We start from the raw sequence: 15,711 nt of genomic DNA, 5'->3' as shown, positions 1-15,711 counted from the left end.
CTAGTCATCACCACCTACCGCCAACTCTTGGGCCACTCTTTTACCAATGAATAGTGGGATTGACCGTCACATTATAACGCCTTTACGGCTGAAAGGGCGAGCATATTTGGTGCGACGGGGATTCGAACCCGCGATCCTCGGATTACGAGTCAAACGCCTTAACCCAACTGGCCATGCCGGGCCATGTAAGGGGGTAGTGTGAAATCTGGTAAGCCAGTAGCTAGCGTGCCGAAAAGTGCATTGGAAGATCTAAGGTCCGAGGACGTATTGTGGAATTAAATCCTCTTTACTGTCGACTCGTTATAAAAGTGACAATCGTCTAAAATTTCTTTAAAATTAATCGAGTAAGCGAAGGGTTTATACTGGTTTTCCTTCCTCTGGTCAACAAACGTAAATAAAAGACGATTATTTTGGAATGTGGAGTCTTTGGCCTAGCCGTATAGCTGAGGTGTCGCATAAAATGCTATTCGTTTTGAAAGTTCCAGATATCTTTGTTTTTATGAGAAATTTTTATCAGTTGATTCTTTGCTCGAGCCGAGCTTTTACAGGTGCTTGTGTGATGAAGAAATGTCTTCCAAGTGTCTCATTCTCCATTTGTTTTGCTCTTACCCTTTCAGTCCTTCCAGGTGGACTTTTTGTTGGAGGTTAATGAATGAAAAACCATGTAACCCTCACCACCCCTTAGAAATCCCTGAAACATAAATACCATATGATCTTCATGCGGAGAATGAAATATTATGTGACATCTCGACCCACAAAATAATGAAATGTGAATTCTGGACCCTCAGCAAAATGAGACATCACCGTCTGACCTTTAATGAAACATTATATGGTCTTCTGATGTTGGACGAAACGTTGTGTGATCTTCTGACCCTGAATAAAAGTCTTTGTGGTCTCCCAACCCAGGAAAACAAAACAAAGAAACAACTATGTAATCTAGTCCCTCAACGAAACCCTAGGTGACTTCATAACCCTAAAAGAAAGAAATGCTATCTGTTCTTCCGTCCTTGAAAGGCTTAGTTCTATTAATTCACATTAATGTAAATAACACTGAAAGAAAACGTAATTTACAAGATGTAAAGGTGTTCATAAAACAAAAGTTGGGAACTTAAATTAAAAAGAATTTTAAGCCTCATAATCTTGCTGCAATCCATGTCACCACGTAAATTTTTTATTTGAATGGCAACCATAGCATAGGTTCCACTGCAAAAAACTCCTTCGTTAAGCTGTTATGTCCTCAATACGACAATTCTCTCTATACGCTTTCCATATTTCACCAAATTTTCCACTACTGCAGTATTCCTGCGCCAGTTTTAATAGTATTTTCGAAAAGTAATCCATACTAATTGAGTTCGACAACTTGGCCGGTATGCATTCACGTGAAAGTTGAAACGATATGTCATGGACGCAACATGTGTGCATGTGACTTCTTTGGCTTTTCCAGATAGAAATCCTTCTCGATTATTTTTTGCTTAAAACAACTTTTGCCATTTACCTTTGTATTCGTGAATTCTCACTTACTGCGCTTTGCTTATCCTGACTGAAGTATGACTTACTTGAGGGTCTCTTTCTGGATAGTCCTTTAATCCCAAGACGATCCATATTCTTTTTCCAATGCCATTAAATACAAGTGATATCTTTTTCACAGAAATTTTAAACGTTGATCTGAATACATTTATATTATGAGCGTAAGACTATTTTGCGATGGAAGGGTTTGGTTTGTTTTGAATTTTGCGCAAAGCTACATGAGGGCTATCTGCGCTAGCCGTCCTTAATTTAGCTCTATAAGTCTAGAGGGAAGGGAGCTAGTTATCACCATCCACCGCCAATTCTTGGACTACTCTTTTACCAACGAATAGTGGGATTAACCGTTACATTATAATGCCCCCACGGCTGAAAGGGGCGAGCAAATTTACGTTTCATACATTAAGTTTCACTATGACTTTATATTGGGTATGGTCTTCGCGTTAATTTTTGTAATATAACATACTCAGACTTTTCTTTAACATTAATAGGCCCGGCATGGCCAGGTGGAGAAGGCACTCGACCCGTAATTCGAGGGTCGCGGGTTCGAATCCCATCATATCAAACATGCTGGTCCTTTCAGTAGTGAGGGCGTTATAATGTTACAATCAATACCACTATTCGTTGGTGAAAGAGTATCCCAGGAGCTGGCCGTAGGTGGTGAAGATTGGCTGCCTTCCCTCTAGTCTCACTCTGCTAAATTAGAGACCGCTAGCGCAGATAGCCTTCGTATGGCATTGCGCGATATTCAAATTCAACGTTACTCAACTTTAAGGTCTAATATCACGATGTGGTAAAATATTCATAGAATGGACTAACCCTAAAAGTTCCGGAGAATTAGAGAAACTATAATTCGTAAACAAACTTAAATTAATAAATATCTTTTAAACTTTTGAACTACTTACTTAAAACCTTTCTAGGTTGAGCTTGTTTGCTGCATAACATATTCAAAGCATCGAATTTCATTCCAACTTAATTAAACAAACTTGGGGGGGGGTTCCTTTCTGTGTCTACGAAGAAAATAAAAGTTATAATTTTGAAACTTTGTCGTCATTAAATTTACAAAATACAGAGGACGCCGCACGCGTTGTTCTTAGTAAATTAGAAAACAGTCACGTGCATATGTATATACGGAAACACCCACAGATAAATATTAAAGTTTTGCGACTTTTCGGCTTATAGAATATAACTATTTTCTCAATTAAATTTTAAAGTGTAATATTCAATGCACGAGTTTATTAGGTTTCAGTTACTAAAGACAGGGCAGCATGCAGATGTGTGTCATTCAGGTAATTATAACTTTATCTTATTGAACTTCTCATGATATGCAGCTATGAGAGAGCGCTATTTTTACACACAGATGTGTTTCAGTTTAAAATGAAGTTTAGGTGGTGATAAGCGGTACCTATAATTCAACGTAAAACATTTCGTACTGATGACTAGTTACGGAACTTTATGATTAAAGTTTAAAAGAAGAAAAATTAGTAACTGGTGACAGTCTGAAGAAAAAAGCGCCACCTTTCGACAGCTCTTGGTTATAGGATTATTATTAGTGCCACCTGTATTGTCTATATACTTCATATATGTTATTGTTATTTAAGTTTACCAGTGATTCAGCAGTACGTTTAAGGATTTCCAACACTAACATCTGGGGTTTGAGTCACGCTGTGGACAGACCTCGCGTAGCTTGTGGCTCTGAACTAAAACAAAAATGTGTAAACACAGAAGCTGTTTGCTTAGAGGTCACCAAACAATTGCCCCCCCCCGTGATACAATGGTATGTATACGGACTTATACCACTAGAAACCATTATTTGAGCTTAATAACAAACAAACCAAACTATGAATCATTGTGCCTAACATCAGAATCAACAGGGTATAATAAGATGAATGTATAGTATAGCCCTAGGAACACTGACAATAAACAAACCATGACAGGCCTATATTTTTTGTTTGTTTGTTTTCTTGCTTATTGTAGCATTAAGCTATCAGTTAAGTTGTCTTTAACCGAAACCTGTTTATTCCAGATTTAAAATTTTAAAAATAAATTATTCGTGATTCAACTATAATTAATTAAAAAACACAACGTTAGGGTAATAAAAACTTTTAAAAAGAAGTTAACTTGGTGTAAGGACAATAAATATGTAATGTTGAAGTGAAAATTATTAATCGTGGAATTTTCGAAATGTAATCGTTGTAATCGTCATCACGTGAGTCACAGACCTTTCGGAAACATGACACTACGTTTACTTAAAGATAATCCAGTTTCGGAAAGAATGATAGATTTGTAAATAATGATAACAAAAATATTAGAAAGTAATTTTAAAACGTCACGGATCAGTTTAAAATAAAAGAAAGTTATTTATGCTTTTCTGCGAAGCCAAGTGTCCATGGCTTACGTTCCGTTGCCACAAACATTTTTTACTCTGTACTTCGGTGCCACGAGTGCGTTATAAGTGTAACGATCAAAATTCTGCTATTCGATTAGAGTAGTCCATGGGTTGGAATCGAATGTAATTGTCTTCCCTCTATTCTTCCAGCCAACAATTCAGTTATGAAACGTGGTTTTGTAATTATACTAATAATACCTTATTTTATTTTGTCACGTCACTCTTCATTTATCGAAAGAGGAGGAGTCATAAATCGAAAATGTATTCATCCACATAGATAAAATAGTTCGATTACTGTCTTTGGTATTCACATTCGGAGATATCAAATGGTAACAACTAAACCCAGAGAAAAACTGCTGCAGTTACCCCGATACGTATTATTATTAATTATCACGATTGTAATACGCGAATTTCGGGTTCTAATAAAGAGAACATAATTTTCGTTCAGGGTGTTTGAAGAAGTCATCCCTAATAACTCGGTGCTCCTTGATATTTAAGTTCCAGCCGTTAAAGAGAAGGCCGAGTCGTTTCTGGTCATTCTTTCGGCTATTAGAATTGTCTACGGCCAAATAATTTAACGCTAGACGAAAGGAATCTCGTATTTCAGAGAGTTTCGTGTAGTTATAAGCTTATCATATAAAAGAGTGAGGTTCGGAAAACCTGGTGGGCAGAATCCGACTTAAACATAATCTCCCCATGTTATTGTCTTGTTTCCTATGTTTCTGCTTCGAACGGTCAAGAAAAGGTCTGTTTCGTCCACTAGACCTCCGGATATTCTTCATTCATTGTCCTGCTCGTATGGATGCCCGGGGAAGTACGTGTTTAGATAACATGGTCAATTGAGTTCGGTATTTCAAAGGATGAGTGACATTGGCTATCATCAGACTCGCGCGAGTTGTTTCGCAGTTGGATTTCTTGTCGTCTTACTGGACCAACCTTAGAATATTGATTTGTTTATCCAATTGAAATAAGCGTTGTTTTCGCAAGCATCTTGGGTCAATTTAAGAGAGCTTCGCATAAATTTCAAGTTCAAAAACTTGCATGTCGATCGCAATGGTCCAATCCTACTCTCGTTTCCGTGTGTCATTTGTTTAGAATTTTGTTACTGTTTTGTTCAAAACACGAAAACTATTACGTTCAAATGTCCACTCAATTTCCAAAGATACGATAAACATTTTGTATCTTATGTTATTTTTACGTTTCCGAGAAAGAATTTCTCAGGTTCAAAATACGCAATAGATGCTTTATGACGAATGTCCAAGTACTACAAATCTTTGTAGAGGATTCTAGACATCAAATCTTCATCTCGTACTTTCATATCTTCCTCGCCAAACAACAATACAAATGTCTAAATTTAAAATCAAAATTAGCCTAAAGTAGCATTAAACATATTATCAAAGTATTTGGATATCCAAGCATGTTTAATGTAAAACACTACTCAGTACAAATCTGTCTGACATGTTTAAGTATCAATTTTTGAAAATAAAATTAGCTTTTAAAGTTTTTTGTTTTGTTTTCTTATTTATCGCAAAACTTCACAAGGGCTATCTGCGCTAGCCGTCCTTAAATTAGCAGAGTAAGACTACAGAGAAGGCAGCCAGTCATCACCACCCACCCGTCAACTCTTGGGCTCCACTTTTAACCAACGACAAGTGGGACTAACTGTAACATTCTAACGCACTCACAGCTGAAAGGGCGAGCATGTTTGGTGCGACGGGGATTCGAAACTACGACCCTCAGATCTCCCACTGGTACAGCGGTAAGTATATGGATTTACAACGCTAAAATCAGGGGTTCGATTCCACTCGATGAACTTAGCAGATAGCCCGATGTGGCTTTGCTATAAGAAAACACTCAGATGATGACTCGAGCGCTCCTTAGCGAACAAGCCATGCTGGACAAGCTTTGAGTAACAGAAACAAAAGGAGGACATTTGTGGTTTATATCAATAACATTTTTTCTTCCTTCACTAACTCATCTTTCATCTAGAAATTTAAAACGTAACAACAAGAAGAACAAGATGTCACAAGACTGCTTAATCTTTCGTATATGGAACATGTACGTCTGAAAGATGAAATATTATCATATTTTGTTTGTTTTTGTTATTAAGCACAAAGCTACACAATGAGCTATCTCTTCTCTGCATACCGCGAGTATCGAAACCCGGCTTATAACGGTGTGAGTCGGCAGACGAACCGCTGTCCCAATGGGGAAGCCTATCGCATATATTACAATACACATAAAACGTAAAGATATGTCAACTATATATGTATCTGAAACAAACCAAACTAGTGTAAGACTAGAGGGAAGGCAACTAGTAATCACCATCCACAGCCAATCCTAGGGTTACTGTTTTACCAATGTATAATTGGATTGACATTATAACGATCCCACAGTTAAAAGGTCGAACATGCGTGCTGTGACTTGAAACCGCAACCCTCAGATTAACATATTCATGAAAACAACACTTTGAAATATATTCAAAACAGTTAGTAAACAAACATCTGGCCAGGACTTTTGCACCAATATTAATAAACGATTTATCATAAATATTAATAAACCAGTAATAATAACATCAGGAGAAAGAACCAGAAGGAAAACCTAATTCTAAAAACCAAGTAAATACAATAGAAAAAAACTACAATAACAGGTGAGGAACAAAGAATTTGTATTGTTAGTTTGGTACAGATGCAGAGTTAGAAGGTGAGGAACAAAGACTTTATATTGTTATGGGTGTAGAGTTAGCAGGTGAGGAACAAAGACTTTGTATTGTTACAAATGTAGAGTTAGCAGGTGAGGAACAAAAACTTTGTATTGTTACAAGTGTAGAGTTAGCAGGTGAGGAACAAAGACTTTGTATTGTTATAGGTGTAGAGTTAGCAGGTGAGGAACAAAGACTTTGTATTGTTACAAGTGTAGAGTTAGCAGGTGAGGAACAAAGACTTTGTATTGTTATAGGTGTAGAGTTAGCAGGTGAGGAACAAAGACTTTGTATTGTTACAAGTCTAGAGTTAACAGGTGAGGAACAAAGACTTTTTATTGTTATAGGTGTAGAGTCAGCAGGTGAGGAACAAAGATTTTGTATTTGTATTTGACTTTAAGTGTAAAATGACATAATGGGCTCTCTGGGCTATACCCACAGCGGCTATTAAACTCAGGATATTAACGTTATACGCCTTAGAATTTACCGCTGAACCACAAGTAAGTGAAACCTTTGACCTTTTCTTTTCTTTAATTATCTAGTTGCAAACATTCATTGATTTTTTTTATTTCTCATATTTTCAATGATCGATTAAGGAGAAGATATAAGATATAGAAGATATAATTTCTTTTCTTTGTTTGTTTCTGATTGTATTAAAAACTAACATTTTTTGATACATTTTTGTCACATTTCAAGTCTGTCTTCGGTGATCATATATTGATTAAATCTGTCTCCATTACATGCTTGAGAGTTAGAATGGTCCTGTGACTTTCTTGTTTGTTTTAGAATTAAGCACATAGCTATACAATGAGCTATCTGCGCTTTTCTCACCACAGGTTTTGATGCCCTCTTTCTAGTAGTGTGAGTCCGCAGACATTTCGCTGTGCCACTAAGGGGCGCTCTGTGGCAGTACTCGGATTTCATAGCTGGAGGGTTGATTTCAATTTAGTACGATACCTCATAACAGTGTATGCTTTTGATTGTTGAATTACGCGTAAACCTATTCGAGGGTGTCTTACACTAGTGTTTCTTAACTTTGAAGTCAATAAACTACAGGGAAAGCTGTTCTGAACACCATAAACCGCCAACTCTTTGTCTACTCTTGACCAAAGTATAGTGCGTGGGGTTGATCGTCGTATTAGAACGCCCACACATCTGAAAGGGCGAGCATTTTCAGAGACCACAGATTAACAAGTGAGCCCGTAGCCTTAATATTTTTGCCATAAATACAAGAAAATAAATAGAATATCACTTGGAAAAAAATGTTTTAATTCTTCCAGATGTAATGAACGAAATAAGATTAGTTTACATTCGAGAAAACATTAAAAGTTCGTACGATCTTAGTTTAAATGGAAAAGAATATAGAACAAAAAGTCAATATTTGGTGAAATGGGTCTTGAAGCGGGTTAACCTTTCAGAGTGTGAATTCGAGAGACCACGGTTCGTGTTCTGTTACCGGGGAAACATATTCCGCACTTTGTTGCTGTGAGTGCTTTTTTTAAGAATGTCGCTCAAATCTCTCTATTCCATAGAACAGATAGGCTATTAGTTTTATTGACTAGGCGCTTCCCACTCTAATCTGACAGTTCAAAATCAGACCCGGACTAGTGCAGATAGTTCTTAACGTAGTTCTGTGTAAATATCCGATAGAAACAAACAGTATTTGTACAACTTCATGGTCGCCATGTTCATCGCAGATGGTAAATAAAGATCTAGACTCATCCTTTCAAACACAGAAGTGAAGAAAAAGAAAAAAAAAACCTTTTATTACAGTTTTGGTATTTTAGCTTTTATTCAGATTGTTTATTAAACATCTCACAGCAACTTTACAGACGCACAACGTTATTGTTTGTTTGCTTCTTGGAATTTCGCGCAATGTTTACTCCAGGGCTATGTGCCTTAGCCGTCCCTAATTTAGCAGTGTAAGACTAGAGGGAAGACAGCTAGTCCATTTAAGTCGAACACTTAAACATTCACCCGTACCACATATATTTCGATTTTTTTTTACATGACAAATGAAATACACTTTTTGGTTCTACCGTCTTGGAATAATAAACGCGATGAAGGAGAAAGAACAATGGGGACACCTCCCCCCCTTCTCCTCCAATGTTTATCCAATGGAGAAGTATCTGTTTGAATGAGGAAAATCGCTCTGTCGTATTTAAAATATGGTCACTGTAAACAGAACAAATAAGGTTTCCCCAGTTGTAGGTGACCATCCTCAACTTCAAATATGTTCGGCCACCTATGTTACACTATATTAGATAACTATATAATACCCTAAAACGTATTTAGATCTGAATATGCTAATGTTTTTAAAACTTGTTTGTGTTAAGGGAAAAATCTATTTGGAAGCACTAACTAAAATTGGACATACAAAGTGTAACTAAATGTACACACGTTTTAAATTTTATCACAGTTCTTTTTTTTCTCCAGCGGCTGTTTCGTTATGTACACTCACGTTACGTTCGACGAGTTACGTCGCTGTGTTCATTATCTAAATGCTGAAATTCTCGTTACGAATATTAAAAAAAGAATCAGTGGAGTCACACTGAACTGAGATAAGAGAAATGAACTGATTGGCTGAGGATCCTTCAAATAGACCTTCCTGTAATTATTACGGTGGGTTGTTTCACAGCATTCGTTTCTTTGTTGTTGTTTTTAGAGCCAAGAGGCTTGGGCTATCTACTATATACACCGCAAGGAATTGAAATTCGGATTTTATTGTTGTCAATCAGTAAACTTACTACGTCGAACTCACCCGATTATAACAGTATCGAACCTTTATTGTTATTTCTGTGTGTGTGTACGTTTCACATTTTGCGCAAAACCCTACAAGAGCTATCTGCGCGTAGACGTCTCACGATTTAAATTTATAGATTAGAAGAAACGCAACAAGTCAATAATTATAAACTCTTTTTTAGTGCTTGCTAACCAAATCATTCTTATAACGCACTGACATCCCCATAATACATTGTACGTTTCTGTAGCGAGCCACGAACCCTCGGAATCACGGTCCATCTATTGATAGCTTGAAGACAGATTCATAATATCGTGAAATCTGAAATACTTATTACAGTAACGAGTTTACTAATTATTGCATTCGGTTTCTATATTTACTTAATGGTGGCTCATAAGTGAAGTTAAGAACGTTTAAATCTGAGGTTCGATTCTCCGCGGTAAACAAACAAATTTTGTGATTACACTAAGATGTGCCCAAGTCGTAAGGAAGAAGAGAAGCTGGACAAGAAGAAGGAACATTATATCTAAAATAGCCAAGCTGTAAAAAAACAACTACCAACTAAACCGTGAGGTGGCGTAATTAGAATGACTGTTTATTTGTTTTTGAGTTTCGCACAAAGCTACTCGAGGACTATCTGTGCTAGCCGTCCCTAATTTAGCAGTGTAGGACTAGAGGGAAGGCAGCTAGTCATTACTACCCACCGCCAACTCTTGGGCTACTCTTTTACCAACGAATAGTGGGATTGACCGTCACATTATAACGCCCCCACGGCTGAAAGGGCGAGCATGTTTAGCGAACCCGCGACCCTTAGATTACGAGTCGCACGCCTTAACACGCTTGGCGATGCCTGGCCAAGGGCGACTGACCGACTTATTAAGTTAATCTGTCTCGTACCACACTCACGAGCACGAACTTCTACACTAGAGAGACAGGACTGCAGGCAAAAGAACCCTCTTGGTGGTAGATTTAGTACGTAAAACTTCAAAACATGGAACTTGCGTTTCTTTCAGTGATATCGAGAAAACCCACTTGTAGAGAAATATATATGCAAAAAACGGCTCGTTTGGGTTGAGAAAATATTTGACGATGACCGAAGAAGGTCGAAACGTTGTTCGCTCTTCTATGTAAAATATTTTCTCAACCCAACGAGCCGTTTTTTGCATATATATTGCGATTCTTTGTTGTTTGTGTGTTTTATAAATTATTCTTCAAAAAACAAAGAAACATTATTACGATGACGTGAACAACAACATGAAACGTGTGAGACCAGAGATTTTGATGTGTTATTTTTCACAAGGAATACCATAATTATTTCAAATATTTATCCAGAATTTTTAACCGTCAAGATTGGTTAATAGGAAAAGCGAAGAACTCCCAATAAAAACGTCTAGCGATGTTTGTTTGTTTTTTTGATAAGTTACCTTGTATATACAATTATAAACACAGCCGCACGGCGTAATATTTGTATCTCATTGAGAAAAATTAGAACAAAATGGAATATTACCTTTATAAAAAAGTATTTTTGTCTGAAACATTGTTCGGATTGTATCCTTTAGTCACAAAAGTCTACAAAATTTTACAAATTTTACTAATATGAACTGTAATGTTTTATGTATTAAAATTCTGTCCTTTATTGAAAAAAATGATTGTTTTTAATAACTCCAGTTTCTTAGTATTGCAATTAAAAATTACATAATAAAGATATAATCAAACCTTTACGTGCAGTCCTGGTAAAGTCATGTTCTTGTTGTAGAGTAATTTTAGTTAAAACTATGTTTCGTGATAAAGAATTAGTTGTTACACATACCACACTTATTTTTATAATTGTACGGATCTTGAATACTCAAAGTGTGAAAAATGTTATGAGTCTTTATTTGTGGTTCCATTCAACAGATAGCGTAGGAGTTTTGGTTAAATACCTAAATTGTTTGTTAGTTCGTTTGTTTTGAATTTTGCGCAAAACTACTCGATGGTCATCTGCGCCAGCCGTCCCAAATTTAGCAGTGTAGGACTAGAGGGAAGGCAGTTAGTCATCACCACTCACCGCCAACTCTTGGGCTACTCTTTTACCAACGAATAGTAGGATTGACCGTAACATTATAACGCCCCCACGGCAGAAAGGGCGAGCATGTTTGGTACGACTAGGATTCGAACCCGCGATCCTCAGATTACGAGTTGAACGCCTTAACCCACCTGGCCAAAATACCTAAATACTGACATACATGACACGTCTATTATAGTAAGGCATAATACTAATACTCATTTACGTGATTTTATTTTTAATTTAATTCAGTTATATTCATTTTTATCTTAAAACCTTTCAAGTTATACGGTCATCGCATATATTACTTGAACCACTAGAAAACTGAAATATCTATATCAGGTAGCCAACCATGAATCTTCGAGGTCATAGACCGAGCCAAGTAACCATTAGGGCTACCTTGTCTTTTCTTATTTATTATTTGTAAATAATGAAAATTAATAATCAGTACAAAACGAATAGTATTACATCTCTAGATGTGTCAGACTAAAAAAAAGTCATGAGAGGTTTCCTTTGTGGTGCACACCACCATTCTTGTCACTTACCTTCAATACACCACCGTTCTTACTGTCACTTACCTTCAATACACCACCGTTCTTACTGTCACTTACCTTCAATACACCACCGTTCTTACTGTCACTTACCTTCAATACAACACCATTCTTACTGTCACTTACCTTCTATACAACACCGTTCTTACTGTCACTTACCTTCAATACACCACCGTTCTACTGTCACTTACCTTCAATACAACACCATTCTTAGTGTCACTTACCTTCAATACAACACCATTCTTACTGTCACTTACCTTCAATACACCATCATTCTTACTGTCACTTACCTTCAATACAACACCATTCTTACTGTCACTTACCTTCAATACACCATCATTCTTACTGTCACTTACCTTCAATACAACACCATTCTTACTGTCACTTACCTTCAATACACCATCATTCTTACTGTCACTTACCTTCAATACAACACCATTCTTAGTGTCACTTACCTTCAATTCACCATCATTCTTACTCTCACTTACCTTCAATACAACACCATTCTTAGTGTCACTTACCTTCAATACAACACCATTCTTACTGTCACTTCACAGCAGTACGTTAACCATTTCTGTCCGCCAACTGTATTACAAACATATCAGATATATAACGCTGTAACACAAATGTATTATCATTATATTAGCGGTTTTTTTTTTATTTGTAAACTTGGATTTCGAAACTTTCTTTTTAATTTAGTTGAAGTTGAAAGGTTAAAAAGTGGCGTATTTGGATTTAAGGGAAAACATAAAAATTCGCAAAACAAAACCAAAACCTTAAAAATAAGTAAAGGAGGGTAAACATATCCTCAAAAAATTGTTTAATTACCAACATCAGTAACGCTTCGATAACCAAATAACTTCATTCTATGTCTTCAGCTACGCACTACCTTATATTGGGTGGTGACGTTTCTATATAAGCGATTGTTTATTATCTGATTAGTTGCATTACTCTTTCCAGTCCCTCTTCCTCTAATACCCGTGAACCAGTTATTGTTTTACACTCTTTCAGTCGAAAGATCATTGTCGCTATAGTGCAAATTATTTCTTTTTTCCATAACCAAGACACGAACGTTAGTTAGTAGGCCTACTTATTTACGCTCTCTAACGTAAATCAATGCTAAATGTTTTCGCGATATATTCGGGTTTCTCAAGGCGTTGGATGAACAATATTACCTTTGTAAGAGCCTCGAGGTCGAGACGATTCGTTTGGTACTACTTAAAATATATTGCGGTCAGTGATTTAGAAGGATTTTTGTGACACACATACTGAAATTTATTATACACAAATTTTAGAACATAGTTTAACATTCATATTAAAGTTTAGACTCGTATAGCAATGGCTAAGATGCATGAAAATTGCACGTCACGTGTTTTTATTTTGTACTTTTCCGGGACGGAAGAGCAAAATAAAAAACATTACCCTTCAAAAATTGTTCGGCCCCGACATGGCCATGTGGTTAGGGCGTTAGACTCGCAGGTTCGAATCCCCGTCACACCAAACACGTTAGCCCTCTCAGCTGTGAGGGGCGTTATATAATGTGTCAGTCAGTTCCACTATTCGTTAGAAAAGACTAGCACTCAGATTACGAGTCGAGTGCCTTAGCCACCTGGCCATGTCGGGCCAAACTCATTATGTTTCTCTGCATTAACACTCCTACGAAAAGTGGGGCCTAATAAGCCCCAGAGCAACTTGAAAGGTTATTAATATTAGGCTAATAATTTTGTACTTAAATGAAATTGCCATTTAAATCCATTAATAAATGGATTAACGAGATTGCCACTGTCCCCATCTACTATCTAGCGAAACCACAGCCAGGGGAACGGGCTTGGAGAAATCAGGACTAGAAACGTCTTTTGGTAGGAGTGTTAAAGCAAACAAAGAAACCCACAGCAAATAGAATTTACGTATTCAAATATTGGTCTTTAACGTTATTTAAGATATTTATTGTGTTTCATCTATATACACGGATGTAAAAACAATTACAGAATAATTACAGGACTACACGCTATATATATTTACACACGCGTTTACTTATGCATAAAGAAACTAGAGAATAATTATAGGACTACACGCTATACATATATATATATTTACACACGCGCTTACTTATGCATACAGACACGTGCCCACGCACATACATACCTATACATATGATGGATATATGTGTTGTGCGCGTGTGGTATATTTTTCAACGTATCATTAAAAGCTCATGGTCAGACTTGCTTCTTCTTCCTAAGTGTGTCATGTTACTTTTCTTCTGCTGTAACTCAACGATAACACGTATAATTTCTAGCTCTCTAACAGGACCGCTTGGAAGGGTTGCGGCTACAGATATCGAGACGAAAGGGGGACGGAAGTTTAGTTCCTTCCTGCAAACGCTAATTTTTGCCAACTTTGTTGATTAGGGTAGACAACACTATAGAAATCTTTTAAAGCAAGCGGTAACATGTATGTAACACTCGGGTGGGTACTTTATTTGTTAAGCCAAGACTTTCTGCTTTTCTTTTATCGGAAGTGATAGCTCTCACTTAAGTTCAGAAATCTACCGACAGGTTTATAATATTTTTTTGTAAGATTGTAAACTACTATTCCGACGTTTAAATGTCCTTTTCAGTGGCAACGATTTTTTCTTTCATTTCGTTGTGTTCAACTACTAGAAAATGAACACACTTGTTATATGATGAACATTTTTAATCCCTAAAATTTTCCAGCATGCAGTATAAACTATTTTCAGAACTATCACACAAAGCTACACCAGGGCTGTCTGAGCTGGCACTTCCTAAATTCAGTTTATCGGCCTGACGGTTAAGGTACTTAACTAGCAATCTGAGAATTTTTGTTTTTTTTTAATTTCGCGCAAAGCTCCACGAGGGCTGTCTGTGCTACCCGTCTCTAATTTAGAAGTGTAAGACCAGAGGGAAGGCAGCTAGTCATCACCACTCACCACCAACTCTTGTGCCACTCTTTTACCAACGAATAGTGGGATTGACCGTCATATTATAACGCATCCACAGCTGAAAGGGCGAGCATGTTTGGTGTGACGGAGATTCGAACCCGCGACCCTCAGATTACTAGTCGAGTGCCTTATCCACCTAGCCATGCCGGGCAGCAATCGGAGGGATTGTACGTTTAAATTCCTTCGCCGAACATGTTCGTCTTATACGGTTGTCGTCTGAGCCAGCTAAGGTGGTAACGGAGTAAAAAATTCTAGAGAAATGGCAGATAATCAATAGGAAACGTTGTCAATTATTTTATGCTTTCTGTCTGACGAAATAGTTGGATTCGACCGCCACTCTCGATGCACTCTCAGCTTGTAAATGTGTCAATGGGCCGCGAACCATGAATCTTAAACTATCCGCAGAGACGGAGAGGCATGACATATATACCCTTTACGAGAGGTAAGAAACAATGAATAATGTTGATAACTCATAGCACGAACGAATGAGCGAGTGTCTACCACCACATCATAAATCTGTTGGAGGAGAGATAATACAGCTAATGACGTTATTTCCGGTCTTTGCCTGACACATTAGAACCATCACGAGTTCGTTACTTTGACTTAACGTTGGAAATAATATAAGACCAATAATTTTGATATTTCTATTAAAAATCATTATGCGACTTGAAATATAAGAGAAAAACGAGATCAGCTCATAATTACGAACCGCAAAGCTACACCATGAGTTATCTGTGTTCCGCCCACCGTGAGTATCGAAACCCGATTTTAGCGTTGCGAGCTATAAGAGCCACCAAGGACTT

General features: G+C 37.1%; 1 long non-coding RNA gene across 2 annotated transcripts in view; it reads left to right on the top strand.

Moving 5' to 3' along the window:
• The first annotated feature begins 2,722 nt into the window (after positions 1 to 2,722).
• LOC143258249 (uncharacterized) overlaps positions 2,723 to 15,711 on the top strand; it is a 35,659-nt gene continuing 22,670 nt past the window's right edge. The window contains exon 1 of one of the 2 annotated variants that reach the window (XR_013032228.1): positions 2,723 to 2,813. This is a non-coding gene — a long non-coding RNA (uncharacterized LOC143258249). Of the gene's footprint in view, positions 2,814 to 15,517; positions 15,657 to 15,711 lie in introns of those variants that run through there. The other variant, XR_013032227.1, reaches the window with a different exon arrangement.

This window comes from Tachypleus tridentatus, chromosome 7 (assembly GCF_004210375.1).
Source record: "Tachypleus tridentatus isolate NWPU-2018 chromosome 7, ASM421037v1, whole genome shotgun sequence".
Taxonomy (NCBI): Eukaryota; Metazoa; Arthropoda; class Merostomata; order Xiphosura; family Limulidae; genus Tachypleus; species Tachypleus tridentatus.
This window is presented reverse-complemented; position numbering and strand designations above follow the sequence as displayed.